This window comes from Acinonyx jubatus, chromosome C1 (assembly GCF_027475565.1).
Source record: "Acinonyx jubatus isolate Ajub_Pintada_27869175 chromosome C1, VMU_Ajub_asm_v1.0, whole genome shotgun sequence".
Taxonomy (NCBI): Eukaryota; Metazoa; Chordata; class Mammalia; order Carnivora; family Felidae; genus Acinonyx; species Acinonyx jubatus.
In genome coordinates, this window is record NC_069381.1 from 5,621,723 (window position 1) to 5,636,044 (window position 14,322).

A 14,322-nucleotide genomic window follows, 5' to 3' on the forward strand; every position below is an offset into this window, starting at 1 on the left:
GGCTCTGTGCTGACAGCTCGGAGTCTGGAGCCTGCTTCAGATTCTGTGTCTCCCTCTCTCTGCCTCTCCCCTGCTCATGCTCTGTCTCTGTCTCCCAATAATAAATAAACGTTAAAAAAAAATTAAGGGAATATCTCAAACATTTTTGTATTTATACTCTTTGTTTATAGTCTTTGTCAGGTTAAGGAAATTTTATTCTAATCCTAGTTTGCTAACAGTTTTTTTTTAATCGAAACGAAGAGGAATTTTATCAGGTTGTTTTTTTTTTTGCACCCATTGAAATTATCAAGTTTTTTCTCACTCAGTCTGTTACTGTGGAGGATGGTAACCCAGAGTTGTCCAAACTCAAGGTGAAGGGCACAGTCCTCCAGACTGTCAAGTTGTCAAGTCTGCCCAAGACTTATGATGCCAGGTGCAAGTTCAGGAGTCCTCAATGTCCCTGTGTCCCAGACCAGCTGGCTACACAGTTGGGGGTCTGGATTCCCTTGGTTCACTACAATGATTCACACACTCAAGAAAGTGCTATACTTATTACTACAGTCTTATCTTAGCAAAAAGATACAAAACAGAGCCCGCCAAGGGAAGAGTTACCTAAGGCAGAATTTGTAACTGGGAGAGTTTCAGACACAAAGCTTTTGTGTCCTCAGGGAGGCATTACCTTCCCAGCATCAAAGTGTGGCAATAAACAAAGTTTGCCAACCCAGGAAGCTTTGGTGTCCAGACTTGTGCTCAAGATTTCATTACATAGGTATGATTGACTGAATTATTTTCAATCAATGTGGATTTGACTTCCGTTTCCAGCAACACCCCTGCTCCCCACCCCACCCAAGGCAGGCTGATTTTAAGTGGCCCAAAGCCCCAGCTCTCTGATCACATAACTGGTCTTTCTGACACGGGCAGTCCCCACCCTGAGTCATCTTATCAGGATAAACTCTTAAGGGTGGTCCAGGGGGCCCATCATGAATAACAAAAACGCTCCCCTTACTCAGGAAATTTCAAGAATTTAGAGGATACCTCCCAGGAGCTGGAACAAAGACCAGATCTCTCTTTGGATAAAGTGAATTCTTCATGATGCAATGCCACTCATAGGTCTCCTGAGGTCAACCCAACCTTGCACTCCTGGAGAAATATAACATGATCTTTTAAGAACCTGAATACATCTGGGGCACCTGGTGGCACAGGTGGTTGAGCATCCGACTCTTGATTTCAGCTCAGATCAGGATCCCAGGTCATGGCATGGGATCAAGCCCTGTGTTGGACTCTGTGCTGACTGTGGAGTCTGCTTGGGATTCTCTCTCTCTCTCTCCCTCTAACCCTCTCTCCTGCTCATGCTCTCTCTCTCTCTCTCTCAAAAAAAAAAAAAGACTATTTTACTAATTTTTAAAAGAATTCTGCACCAATATTTATATGATTATAATTTTCATTCTCTTCCTGACCTAGTCTGCTTTTGTAAATTAAGATTACACTGAGCTCATAGAATGAGTTAGAGAGTGTTGTCTTTGTTCGTGAATCCAAGAAGAATCTTCGTTGGATTGGAATGATAGGTTCCATGAAAATGTGGGGGCACTTACCTGTGAAACTATCCGAACCTGGTGTTTTACTTTGGCAGGTCTTTTAAGACTGTTGCAATTATTAAAATAATTATAGGACTATTCAAACTTTCTATTTCTTCTTGAGTCAGCATTGAGAAATTGCACTTTTCTTTAAAACATTTTTTAATGTTTATTTATTAAACAAAAATTTTATTAATGTTTATTCATTTTTTTGAGAGAGAGAGAGTGGGGGAGGGGCAGAGAGGGAGGGAGACACAGAATCCGAAGCAGGCTCCAGGCTCTGAACTCTGTCAGCACAGAGCCTGATGTGGGGCTTGAACTCCCGAACCGTGAGATCATGACCTGAGCCAAAGTCAATGCTTAACTGATTGAGCCACCCAGGCGCCCCTCGAGTCTCTATTCTTTGCAAATGCAGTAAAACCTTGGATTGCGAGTAACTTGTTCTGAGAGTGTCCTGCAAGACGAGCAAACATTTCTAATAGATTTTAACTTGATAAACGAGCGATGTCTTGCAGGATGAGTCGAACGTGAGGCGGAATGTCACATGATCGCAACTGAGCCAATGGTTCTTGAAATTCGCTTTGATAGGGGCGCCTGGGTGGTGCAGTCGGTTAAGCGTCCGACTTCAGCTCAGGTCACGATCTCGCAGTCCGTGAGTTCGAGCCCTGCGTCAGGCTCTGGGCTGATGGCTCAGAGCCTGGAGCCTGTTTCCGATTCTGTGTCTCCCTCTCTCTCTGCCCCTCCCCCGTTCATGCTCTGTCTCTCTCTGTCCCAAAAATAAATAAACGTTGAAAAAAAAAATTAAAAAAAAAAAAAAGAAATTCGCTTTGATATACAAGTGCTCTGGATTACAGGCATGTTTCTGGAATGAATTATGTTCACAAACTAAGGTTTTACCGTGTAAGTATTTAGGACCACACATTTGCCTCTGAGTAGCCCTTTTGCCATGACACACAAGTGTGTGCTTTTCATTATTGTTCTAAGTATTTCTAAATTTTCGTAATAATTTCTTTTTGGAGTCATCAATTACCTAGAATTCTATTTTTTAAATTCCAATATATGAAAACTTCCTATCTTTTTGTTATTGACTTCTATTTAATTATATTGTGTTTAAAGAATGTGATGGATGCGATACTTATTTTTTGAAATTTGTTGAGATGGACTCATGATCTAGTATGTGACTAATTTCTATAACCCTTCCGTGTATGTTTAAGGAAAATGGATATTCTCCAATGGTTACATTTAGGATGTTACATATGGCCACTAGATCAAAACTGTCCAGATATATTTGTTGAGTATTTTTTGCTGCTTGACTGAGCAATAATCGCGAGAGAACTGTTGGTAGATATGTTAATTTCTCCCTATATTTCTATCAATTTTTTATTTATATGGAGTGAGACTCTTTTATTGGGTGCATATACACCTGGAATTCTTACGTCTTCCTGGTGAGTTGAAAATTACATCATGACATAGTAACATATTCTGTCTTAGAGTGTATTTTTTTGTGATAGTGATACAGTTATGCTGATTCTCCTATGATTAATATTTTCCTGGTACATCTTTTTCCATGTGTTTTTGCTTAGGTGTATCCCAAACAGGATTTCTCCCCATATAGTAATGTCTGCCTTTTAACAGATTGATTCAATCCATTTATATTTGGGTGGGGATCATGAATACTGTGATATAGCTTTCCACAATCTTAATGAGGCAACACTGGAGAATATGAGTCCCAAGATGACATATCTTTGCCAGTAATGAAAGCCAGTGATCTGAAACTCAGGCATGTTGACTGTCTTTGGCTTTTCCTCCATGGTGCTTCCATTAAGTTGTGCATCTTAAGAAAATGTCATTTTCTGCTTAGGTGTAGGGTTGAAACCAAATCTTTGGGAAATGAATGAAGCCACATAATGTCTCAAAGTTTCTCTCAGGAAACTCTAAGGGGCAGCAGAATGCTTGTGCGAATGCATGGGCTTTAGCGCTGGGCAGAACCGTCCCCTAACCTTTGCTCTGCCACTTTCTAGCTGTGGGATCTGGGGTGCGTTCCTTAATCTCTCTGAGTCTGTTTCTTCATCTAGAAATCAAGAATAACCACACCTGCCTCCCCATGATATTTACCAGGCAAATGGAACAGCCTGGCTTACGGCAGGTGCTCAGTGAATGTCCGCACTTTTTCTTCCTCCCTCCCCTCTTCCAGGCCCACGGCCTTGATGATGTCAAGAACGTTTTGTAAATATTACAAATATGATGCGTCACTGTGATTATTACTTATTAAAATCACTTTGTTTCCTGATTTGGGTGATTCATCTCAACCAAAAGAAAGATTTGTGCTGTTCTGGCTAACAAAAACTTTGCAAAACAACGAGTGCTTCATTTCGGCAGCCTATTCTGTGCCGGTCACGATGTCTGTCTACACTGGCATCAATTTCAGGTAATCACTGAGCTTTCTGAAACGTTTTTGTTTGCGTATTTGTTTTAGGGCAGATCGAGTGTGACTTAGGTAATATGATTGCATTCTCAGGAATTCACAGAGATGAAAACACAGATCTGAGATCTGAGAACTGGGAATAAGAAGTTCCCAATGCATAAGAGTAGAGCACGAGAACGCTAAAATGTTCAGAGTCTGCATACTGTGTCGATGAGGAACTCAGAAGTGTTCTCCTTTCTGGGCTTTTTGACCCATCCAAGACGATAAAGCAGGTTCTCAATCATCTCTCCCCGATCTTATCTTGCTTCTTTTGCCTCCTTTTTATCATCACCAAATACTTTGAGCAGCTGTAGGTGTTATGGGTTAAATAGTTTCTGGGTGGTTGGCCACTTGGCCAGAGGGCATCTGAGCATCACTTGTGGTCAGCACTTTTTGGCTCATGCGCGTTAGCAGTTTGGGATGTCAGATGGAATCTCCCAGGACAGATGAGGTGGGGGAAGAGGCCATACATTTGGGCTTTCGTGCATGTCATGGTGGGGCTAAGTTGGAAACGTGGTAATGAGGGAAGATTTCTTAGAGAGACCGATAGTGCCCAGGATCCTGTGCTGGCAATGGCTGCCACTTTCTGGCTGTGTGATCATGGGTAAGTGGCTTCAGCTCTCTGTGCTTCAGTGTTTTTGACTGTGAATAGAGGATGATGGTGCCTTCTTTGCAGGGGAATTGTAAGGATTAAGTAAGTCAGTATATATCAAGCACTAACTACAGCGAACAGCTTCCCAACCGTCATGCAAGGCACACAGGCTTCCCATGGCTGATAGACCTGTTGACTCCGGGCACCTGGCTGCCAGCATCCCCATCTGCTCACCCTTAAATGTGCCTACAACATTTTCTAAGGAGGCCAGGATATGACCAAGCCTGAAGGGCGCTATGGGGACCGGTTCTCTAGGCCGGAGGGTGTGGGTGACTTGGCAGATGAATGCATTGATGCAGCCAGATGAGGCCACCATTAAGAGTCTGTGTTTGGTCCATTGACATCGGAGTGTTTTGAGCTTTTGTTTGATCTGCTGGCCACAGAAGTATTTGACACTTGTGAGCACACCTAAGACCAAAATCAGCTGAAGTGATTTGAGCCTCTTCTATTATCAAGAGTTGGAACAGAATGTGAATCAACAGTGTGAAAAATGATTCTTTAGCGTAAACACTTGGACCAGGGGCTAAATTCCTACTCCCTCCTTCCTTCCATCTCTCAGATAAGTTAAAAGCCATCACACCTTAGATGGTGTGATTTTGTGGAACAGCTGGCTCCGTGCTGCCCTGTCTGGCACGCGACCAGTGATGCTAGGGATTTGGGGATTCTGATCAAATGTGCCCAGTGAGACAGGAAGCCGGGGGGTCACTCATCGTGGAAGTTGGGGGTGGGCACATGTGGTTCCTTACACTGGTCTATCTTCGCGTAGGTTTGACAGTTCCCATAATTAAGTTATTAAACATTTGTTCAGCTAACTAAAAACCCTTATATAGGGTAAAGGATGAGAGAGAATTGTGATGAACTCTGTTATTTATACTCTTACAAAATTTTCCAAACGACACAGAAGGTCTCTGTGCTCCAGTCACTTGTTTCTTGTTGCCTGATTTCTCTCTTTTCTTTCCTTTTGAGAATAGTTTACCGGAGGCAACAAATCATGAGTTAAGGTTCACTGATACCAGTTAGTAATAAGAACGGCAGCAGCGAATACTTATACGCTTACACTAACTATATGACAGGCACTCTTTCAAGCACCACAATCTATTATCCCCGTTTTATGGATGGGGAGATAGAGGAACTCATCCAAGTCCACACCGCCGGTAAGTGGCAGAATCAGGAGGCAAACCCAGGCCATCTGTTTCCACAGTCCACACTCTTTGACGATACAGGGTTGCACCAAAATTTAGCGTTGGCTCTAGTATTTGCCCCAAATCTGCACTGTGGCTTTGACTTTGACAGAGGAGCCACACGCCTGCCCTCCACACATCATTTCTGACATCCCTGACCTTGTGTGTAATCACAAAGGCGGCCACCGTAACCCATGAGCTTAATGTCAGGAATATAAGTAAGATAATTAGAATGCTGTGTTAGTATTGATACACTCCCTTTCAAAATATGCATATCTTTTAAAAATTTTTTTAACGTTTTTTATTTATTTTTGAGACAGGGAGAGACAGAGCATGAACAGGGGAGGGTCAGAGAGAGGGAGACACAGAATCCGAAACAGGCTCCAGGCTCTGAGCTGTCAGCACAGAGCCCGACACGGGGCTCGAACTCACGGACCGCGAGATCATGACCTGAGCCGAAGTCGGCCGCTTAACCGACTGAGTCACCCAGGCGCCCCAAAACATGCGTATTTTAGATGCTCCTTGGGGAAAATATCTTCTAGGTGCTCTTTATCTTAAAATTCTGTCAGCTGAACCATCAATGCATAATGGTTATTGCAAGAAAAAGATGCTGTAGTAATTGATGACGTGAGATGTTAATTTTATGCGCAAAAATGATGACACTCGAAAAATAAAAAAATAGGGAGGTAGGTCGACACTGAACGTGAACAGGGGAAGTGTGTTGGCTAGATAACTTTAAAAAGAGCATTGTGGCAACAAGGTCTATAAAAACGTAAATAACTGTACAAAACAGAGCAAGAGAGATTAGATTGTTTTGCGATTCTCATCGTGGGATCGCTTTGGCGACTTGCGTTCATAACATTAAGCAAAATATTTAAGGACCATAATTTACAGTAAAATCCATCTAGGTGATGAGCCTTTCAAGAGAAGCCCCACTTGGGAAGTCTCCACGTCTTGTAGAGTGAATTACCAGCATAACAGCCAAGTTTCACCAGGAGAAAAAGTCTCTAAACTCATTTATAATATATTAATGATAACGTATCTTCTCTCCAGGCATAGCTGAGAATATAAAAAGTGTGAATAAATGAACACAGTGTTGGAGAGAAGAGAAACATTATGTGCTATTCCATCGGCAACAGGAGGTGAGCACTTTATTTATTTATTTATTTATTTATTTATTTATTTATTTATATTTGACAGAGAGAGAGAGAGAGAACACACATGAGCAGGGGAGAAGGGCAGAAGGAGAAAGAGAGAATCCCAAGCAGGCTCCACGTCCAATGCAGAGCTCAGTGTGGGGCTTGATCCCGTGAACCCGGGACCATGACGTGAGCTGAAACCAAAAGTCAGAGGCTCAACCGACTGAGCCACCCAGGCACCCGTGAGCACCTTTTTTTAATATTGTAACTGTGCCTATGAGAGACATACCGTTGGCATCCCTGAGAGACTTTTCCACACTGTAATGTTAAACCTTTAAAATATGGCTATCAAATTTTAAAAGCTCTCATTCTTGAATGTTTGAAGTAAAGTTTCAGATATTCCGTTATATCCTCGAAGTTTATTTTATGGAAGTTATTTATGCCAGGTCAAATATTGGTTTTAATGACCGGACCCTCAAGATCTGGCCAAATTGTATTCACTGAACCTTTAGGAGCAAACATGTCTGTAAAACAAGAATGAGATTTAACATTATCTTAAAAATTATGAAACTTAGTGGAGGATTGCAAGACAAAAGTTATAGAAGAAAATGTACTCATTAAAAAAGCAAATAGGGAATAACTAAATCCAAGGTAGGAAGGTAAAGAGCATGGGCCCATGGATGACCACAACATGAGTAACAGTTGACATTACAAACAATAACAACCAGTATGATTTGGAGAGTAATCGTATTACCCGTGTATTGCGTCAAACACTTATGAAATGTGATACCCAGCGAGAGTTGACAATGACATATAGACACTGTACAGAGTGTAGATTGACCATAGATTTTCTTTTCTTTTCTTTTTTTTTTTTTTGTGAGTAGTTAAGCAAACCAGAGTGGTTTCATTAATAAAACAGTTGACTAAGAGGCATCTTGATTACTTTATCAAGAATGTGAAGGGTTTTTAATGGAAGAATGCAAACATATGACCTCCATATCTATGGAGGTCTGAAAAAGAAGAAAGACTTTTGAGTAAAATTATGCTTCTTGGGGCGCCTGGGTGGCTCAGTCAGTTAAGCATTCCAACCTTGGTTTTGGCTCAGGTCACAATATCACGGTTCGTGAGTTCGAGCCCCATATCAGGCTCCATGCTGGCTCCCTCCCTCTCTCTCTGCTGCTACCCCTGCTCTCTCTCTCCCAAAATAAATAAACTAATTAATAAAAGTATGCCTCTTAAGGAAGTTTTGAAGGTTCAAAGCCTCCAGAAATCGATTAATCTGAAGATAGTGAGTTTAGATTATTTGTCAGACACTGTGTTAGGGACTGGGGGCACATGGGCAAGTGGACATAACACTTGGTGAGAACACAAAGAGGATTCTTGTCCTCACCATCAGCGCAAAGCCCTATGCAAGGATTGAACCCACAAGCCATGAGATCATGACCTGAGCCAAAATCAGGAGTTAGACCCGAAGAGCCACCCAGTTGCCCCCCTCTCTTTCTAAGATCTTTGATAAATATTGCCAAGTATCTTTCCAGAAATATCCTGCCAGTGTGTTTCCTCCCATATCCTTATCCACAAGGGCTCTTATATTTAAACATTGTAAATAGGATTGTCCAAAAAAAATCTTATTTTAATTTGAATATCTTTGATCATTAATGTGATGAAACACATCTTGGTAACCTATCAGTCATTTTTAGAAAGCTACCTAGGGGCGCCTGGGTGGCTCAGTCGGTTAAGCGTCCAACTTCAGCCAGGTCACGATCTCGCGGTCTGTGAGTTCGAGCCCCGAGTCGGGCTCTGGGCTGACGGCTCAGAGCCTGGAGCCTGTTTCCGATTCTGTGTCTCCCTCTCTCTCTGCCCCTCCCCCGTTCATGCTCTGTCTCTCTCTGTCCCAAAAATAAAATAAAAAACGTTGAAAAAAAATTTTTTTTAGAAAGCTACCTAGCCACAGTCTTTGTCTGTTTTTCTATTGGAGAATTCATCTTTTTTTTTATTGATTTAAAAGGCCTCTTTATATAATTTAACCTATAACTTTTTTTAATGTTTGCAGAAAATATGCTTGTTATCAGTCTTTTAACTTTGATTACGGCATTTTTGCATTCAGAAGTATAAATACTTACATATGCAAACCTCAGGATGTTTAAATTTTATTTATTTTTTTCAAATCTCAGGATTTTAAAAATTATGGTTCTTGCTATGCTATAGAAAGCTCTTTCTCTAGGGGTGGCTGGGTGGCTCAGTCAGTTGAGCACCCGACTTCAGCTCAGGTCATGATCTCACACTCCATGAGTTCGAGCCCCGCGTCGGGTTCTGTGCTGACAGCTCGGAACGTGGAACCTGCTTCCGATTCTGTGTCTCCCCCCTCTCTCTGCCCCTCCCCTGCTCGTGCTCTGTCTCTCTCTGTCTCAAAAATAAATAAAAACATTAAAAAATTCAAAAAAATCTCTTTCTCATGCTGATATGATGACAATATTTACTTATGCATTCATCAAATATTATAATATATTTTTAAACATTAACTCTTTTATCCTTTTACTGTTTGTGTGTGTGTGTGTGTGTGTGTGTGTGTGTGTGTGTAAAATATGAGGTAGGGATCTAGCTTTTTTTTCCTCTCCTCTTTTTCTGAATCATGAACGAGGTGTCTCAAAACTATTGATTGAATAATATTTTTAAGAAGATTTAGCATGCTATCTTTTCTCGTCTACTCAATTCCCATGTTTACTTGGGTCTGCTTCTGTGCCTTCTCTTCTGTGTTACTTGTTATTTACTGTGGCTTAACCCCAGGTTTTAAAACCCCAAGCTTTAAAAATTAAGAGGACAAATTCCCTCTTAATATTACTTTCCATAAAATAAAAATTTAAAAAGTTTTGGCTATTCTTCCTACTTTTGCTCCAAACAAGTTTTATAATCGTTTCATCAATTTTTAAAAACAAAACAAGAAATCCTAATGGGACTTTGGGTTACTTGTGTTGTGTTTGTAGGCTAATTTGCGCAAGAAACGACAGCTGTTATTAGTGTAGTCCGGTTCTGTGCAGGAAGTGGGTCCCTCAACTAAAGCGGGAAATTTCAGTAGGATTTATTTGCCATGGGGACGTGCACCGGGGCTAGGTGCTGAAGCAGGGTGGTGGGAGGGGAGGGCTGGCTGAGGCCACCGCAGGCTCTAAAGAGACAATAGCTGTGCGGAGGAGCCAGAAGCCCCCAGGCAGGAGCTGTAACCTTTGGTCACTCGTCTCCTGCACATACTGCCCTCTGGCCAAACCCAACAGAAGCCAGAGGGCAAAGGATCAGCAGGATGGGGAACTGGGGAGACGGAGCCTTAGAGGCAAAGAACACAGGACCAGTCTTGCAATGTCAGGCCATTTGCACATATTTAAAAGTGAGGGGAGAATGTTAAAAACAAGAGATTGTTAAAAGAATGTTAAAAACAAAAAGATTTACCCATTGCAAGGGAGACTGCATTCCCAGGATCCCACAACTTAGCCTTGGGCTGGGGGCTCTCGCCTGGGCTTTTCTCTCCCTAATCATGTCTACCTTCCCTGCTTAGGGTGGCCAAATTTAACACATGGGAAAACAGGACACCCAGTTAAATGTGGATCTCAGATGAACTCTGCATAGTTCCTTAGTAGAAGACTATTCTTTGCAATATTTTATCTGGCAGTCCGGTCCCTCCTGGACTGGGCTCATGAGAGCAGGTACCTTGTCCCTACTCCCAGGACAGAACCCAGGACATACTGGGCCTTCAAGTGAATGGAATCTCGAACAAAGTTTCAAAGCCACAAGGTTGGGTTACTGGGCATTTAATTAAGATCCAGTCAAAAATGGGGGCAGGGGATATTTTAAAGCTGCATTGTCATTTTTGTTTAGCAGTCCAGGGGGATGATGGGAGAGGGGGTGCGAGGGGTGGAAGCAATCTCTCCAGGAAGACTGAAGCCACCTGGGACCCGACCCTGCTTCCTGCAGCCACAGTGGATGCCCCTTCTGCTGAGCCCATCTGACTCCCCGAAAGGCCCCGAGTGGCCCTTCTCTGCTAGTCACCTGCATCCTGGGCAGCTTCCGTGCCAGGGGACTCCAGGGCTGCGTGGGGGGTTAGAGGGGTCTAGCATCGCCCCAGATACATTTGTTGGATTATTTCAGCAGAAAGTCAGGAGGAGGGGGAGTCCATAGGTGGGTAATTCTGGATGTGCCTCTCACCTGTGTCCTTAAAAACCATCACTGTGGATGACTAGGGCCTCCCACGGAAGCCCACGCAGCGGAAGGCTGGACCTGAGAATCCCTGAGGTTTCTTCCTCCTGTGATTACTATCTTGGAAGAGAGGCAGCACGGGGTTCACCCCGCCGGTTGTTTTGAATATAGCATCTGATGGGCCTAAATCACAGTTCGAACACCCTTCTATGGCCAAGGCACGGCTCTTCCCTCTGGATCTGTGAATAGCCAGGATGTGTTCTAATTTCAAAGGAAAACAGAGAACTTGGTTGGGAATTAGGGAGAAAAACGCATCACACCTCGACAAACAACTCAGAGCAGATGGTCCATGGAGAGCCAAGCCCCATCACGCTATGCTCATATGAAAAAGCCAAAACGTTGTGCAGAGAATTACGACGAACCGGTAGACCGGCTCCCCTGAGAACTGGACGAGAGGAAATTAGTGAAAATCACAACAGGAAGTTTACATTATAGTAAAAAAAAGAATCCATTCACAGGAAGTGGTCCTTGATATCATTGGCCCTGGGAGGACATACCTGTTTTGGTACCTGTTCCCCCAGTGACATAGACATCCTAGCGAGCCCATCTTGTGTGGGGTCAAACCACCAGGCTTTGAAGTCCAGATAGATCAAAACCTCTTCGAACCCTGTTTGTGAAGCCGCCTCTCCGATGAAACATGACGATAGATACCTGAACCCTTGCCTGAACAAACTTGGCTCAGGCACCCTGCCTGGTGTTGCTTCTCGAAAAGGCTACTCTGGCATTTATTAGGCATTACATCATGGTCTCTTTTATGAGCTGAAATTATGAAACATCAAGAAACAAGGAATTAAATATATGGACTGGGGTTGGTGAGACATTTAGCTAGTGACTTGACTTCCGATGATGACAGAAGCGGGCTTACCCCCCCCCCCCCCCCACCGGCCCCTTCCTTGTTTGGACAGTGACTGGGCCATTAGAGTTGTTTTTGAAGCAAACCAGAAACAGAATCCATTGCTGTTTGTGGCCATACCAAAAAACATAGGTCTTGGGCTGGGAAACGAGGCATCTCAGAGGCAGCACCCGATTTGGGAGTGTGTTTTAAGTTGGGGTAAGCTTTGGAACAGTCACAAAAATAAATGTATATTCTAAAAGCCACACCGTAAGTTTTTCGGCCCTTTCCATCAGGAACATGGAAATACAGAGCTGTTCAGAACCGGACTCTAGTTCCCCAGAGGGGCAGGTTTTTAGCAGAGCCTTAGGAGAGATCCTGAGGGCCTTTGCCTCTGACATTGGGGCACCCGGAGGAGGGACCCCAAACTGCCCTAGGGTCCTGATCATGTCCTTTCTCGTCTTCTGCTGTTATTCCAAATATGGGAGATGAGCATCAGAATGTCTTTTGGAATAACTGAATTACTCAGAAATGAGGAAAAACCCTTTAATGGACTGGGCGTCTATTATATTCCCCTGCCAGGCATCCAGTCACACGCAAGGCACCACAAGGGGGAAAATCGATGTCCAGGTAGGACAGGCGCCTGCTTCCAAGGACTTTTGATAAAGCTGGAGGTTGAGACAAATACCTGTGAAAAAATCAGAGACGGGACAGAGTGGATTGAGGTAGAGTGTATTCTTGGATTACATGCGGGAGAGTGGCCATGTTACAGGGACACGGGGCGGGCCACAGATGTCTCTGAACAGCAGGTGCACAGACTGGGGGTGGGGGGATGAGCCCAGGCAGGAGGCCACCCGGTGAGGTTCTGAGCGCTGGAACAGAAAAGGAGATGGAGAGGAACAGGTCAAAGGAAGACAGAGTGAGACCTGGCTGCAGCTTGGATGAGGGAAGAAGAGAGGGAGCCGGAGCCTGGGGGAGCCATGCTGCCCACCCCCCAGGGAAAGTAGGGCCACTGGGAAGGAGGGGGAGGGGTGACTGGGGCTGGGCATCGTAGTTAACAGTGGGAGTGTCCTGTGCCAAGCAATTCTGCCTGCAGGACTGGCATGCTTGACCCGGGCAGAGAGGAAGACTTGGGAGCCATCCTCTGGAGATGAAAAGAGGAAGTCTGGAGAAGGAAGGAGCTCCAAGGACCCAGGCTTTCTCCTTCTTCTCTCTGATTCTCCTTCCCTTCCTCCTTCCTTCTTCTTTCCTTCCTTCCTCCCTTCCTCCCTTCATCCCTCTCTTCCCTCCTTCCCTGCTTCCTTCCTTCCTTCCTTCCTCCTTTCCATCCTTCCTTCCTCCCTTCCTCCCTCCCTTCCCTCCTTCCCTGCTTCCTTCCTTCCTTCCTTCCTCCTTTCCATCCTTCCTTCCTCCCTTCCCTCCTTCTTCCTTTCTGTCCTTCCTTCCTCTCTCCCTCTCTCCCTCTCTCCCTCTTCCCTCCATCCCTACCTCCATCCTCTGCCTCCTTTCTTCCTTTCCTCTGTCCTTCCCTCTCTCTCCCTCCTTCCTTGCTCCCTTCTTTTCCTCCCTTCTTTCCTTCCTTCCTTCCTTCCTTCCTTCCTTCCTTCCTTCCTTCCCTCCCTCCCTCCCCCTTCTTCCCTCTCTCCCTTCCTCCCTCCTCCTCTTTTCTTCCTTTCCTCTGTCCTTCCCTCTCTCTCTCCCTCCATCCCTCTCTCTACTCCTTTCTTTCATTTGGTGCCCTCCATTCTCATCCTTTTTCCCCCTGCACCCCCTCCTTCCTGCAGGCAATCCCTCTAACGTATTTGATGGGGATTGTTTGGTTTTTATAGTTTGCTGTACTGCTGTTTGTTTGCTGTACTGAACTGTTCATATGTTCTTGGTAACTTTGAATTTTTGAATAATTTCAAATTTGCTGAAAAGTTACAAGAAGAGTACAAGGAACTCTCATATACCCTTTACCCAGATTCACTTTTCACACTTTGCCTGTTTGCCGTACCATCGTCTGTCTCTCTTTCCAGCTCTCTCCACTCACACAGCCACACATACACGCGTATATACACACACACAGACGCACAGGTGCATATTGTCTCTGAACCCTCTGAGAGTCGGTGGGAGGCACTGTGCCCCGTATACTTGAGTGTGTGTTTCCTAATAACTAAAGCATTCTCGCACACAACCACAGCACGATGATCAAAATCAAGAAACTTGACATACACAGAAAGCTAGTATCCAATCCACAGTCCGTATTCGAATTTC

The 14,322-nt window shown here is 44.1% G+C and overlaps 1 long non-coding RNA gene across 7 annotated transcripts in view; it reads left to right on the forward strand.

Moving 5' to 3' along the window:
• The first annotated feature begins 2,406 nt into the window (after nucleotides 1–2,406).
• Nucleotides 2,407–14,322, forward strand: part of LOC106982207 (uncharacterized) — a 33,504-nt gene continuing 21,588 nt past the window's right edge. For 4 of the 7 annotated variants that reach the window (XR_008291885.1, XR_008291886.1, XR_008291887.1 and 1 more), the window contains exons 1-2: nucleotides 2,408–4,621; nucleotides 6,904–6,992. This is a non-coding gene — a long non-coding RNA (uncharacterized LOC106982207). Of the gene's footprint in view, nucleotides 4,622–6,903; nucleotides 6,993–14,322 lie in introns of all 7 variants that reach the window. The other 3 variants (XR_008291881.1, XR_008291883.1, XR_008291882.1) reach the window with 2 other exon arrangements.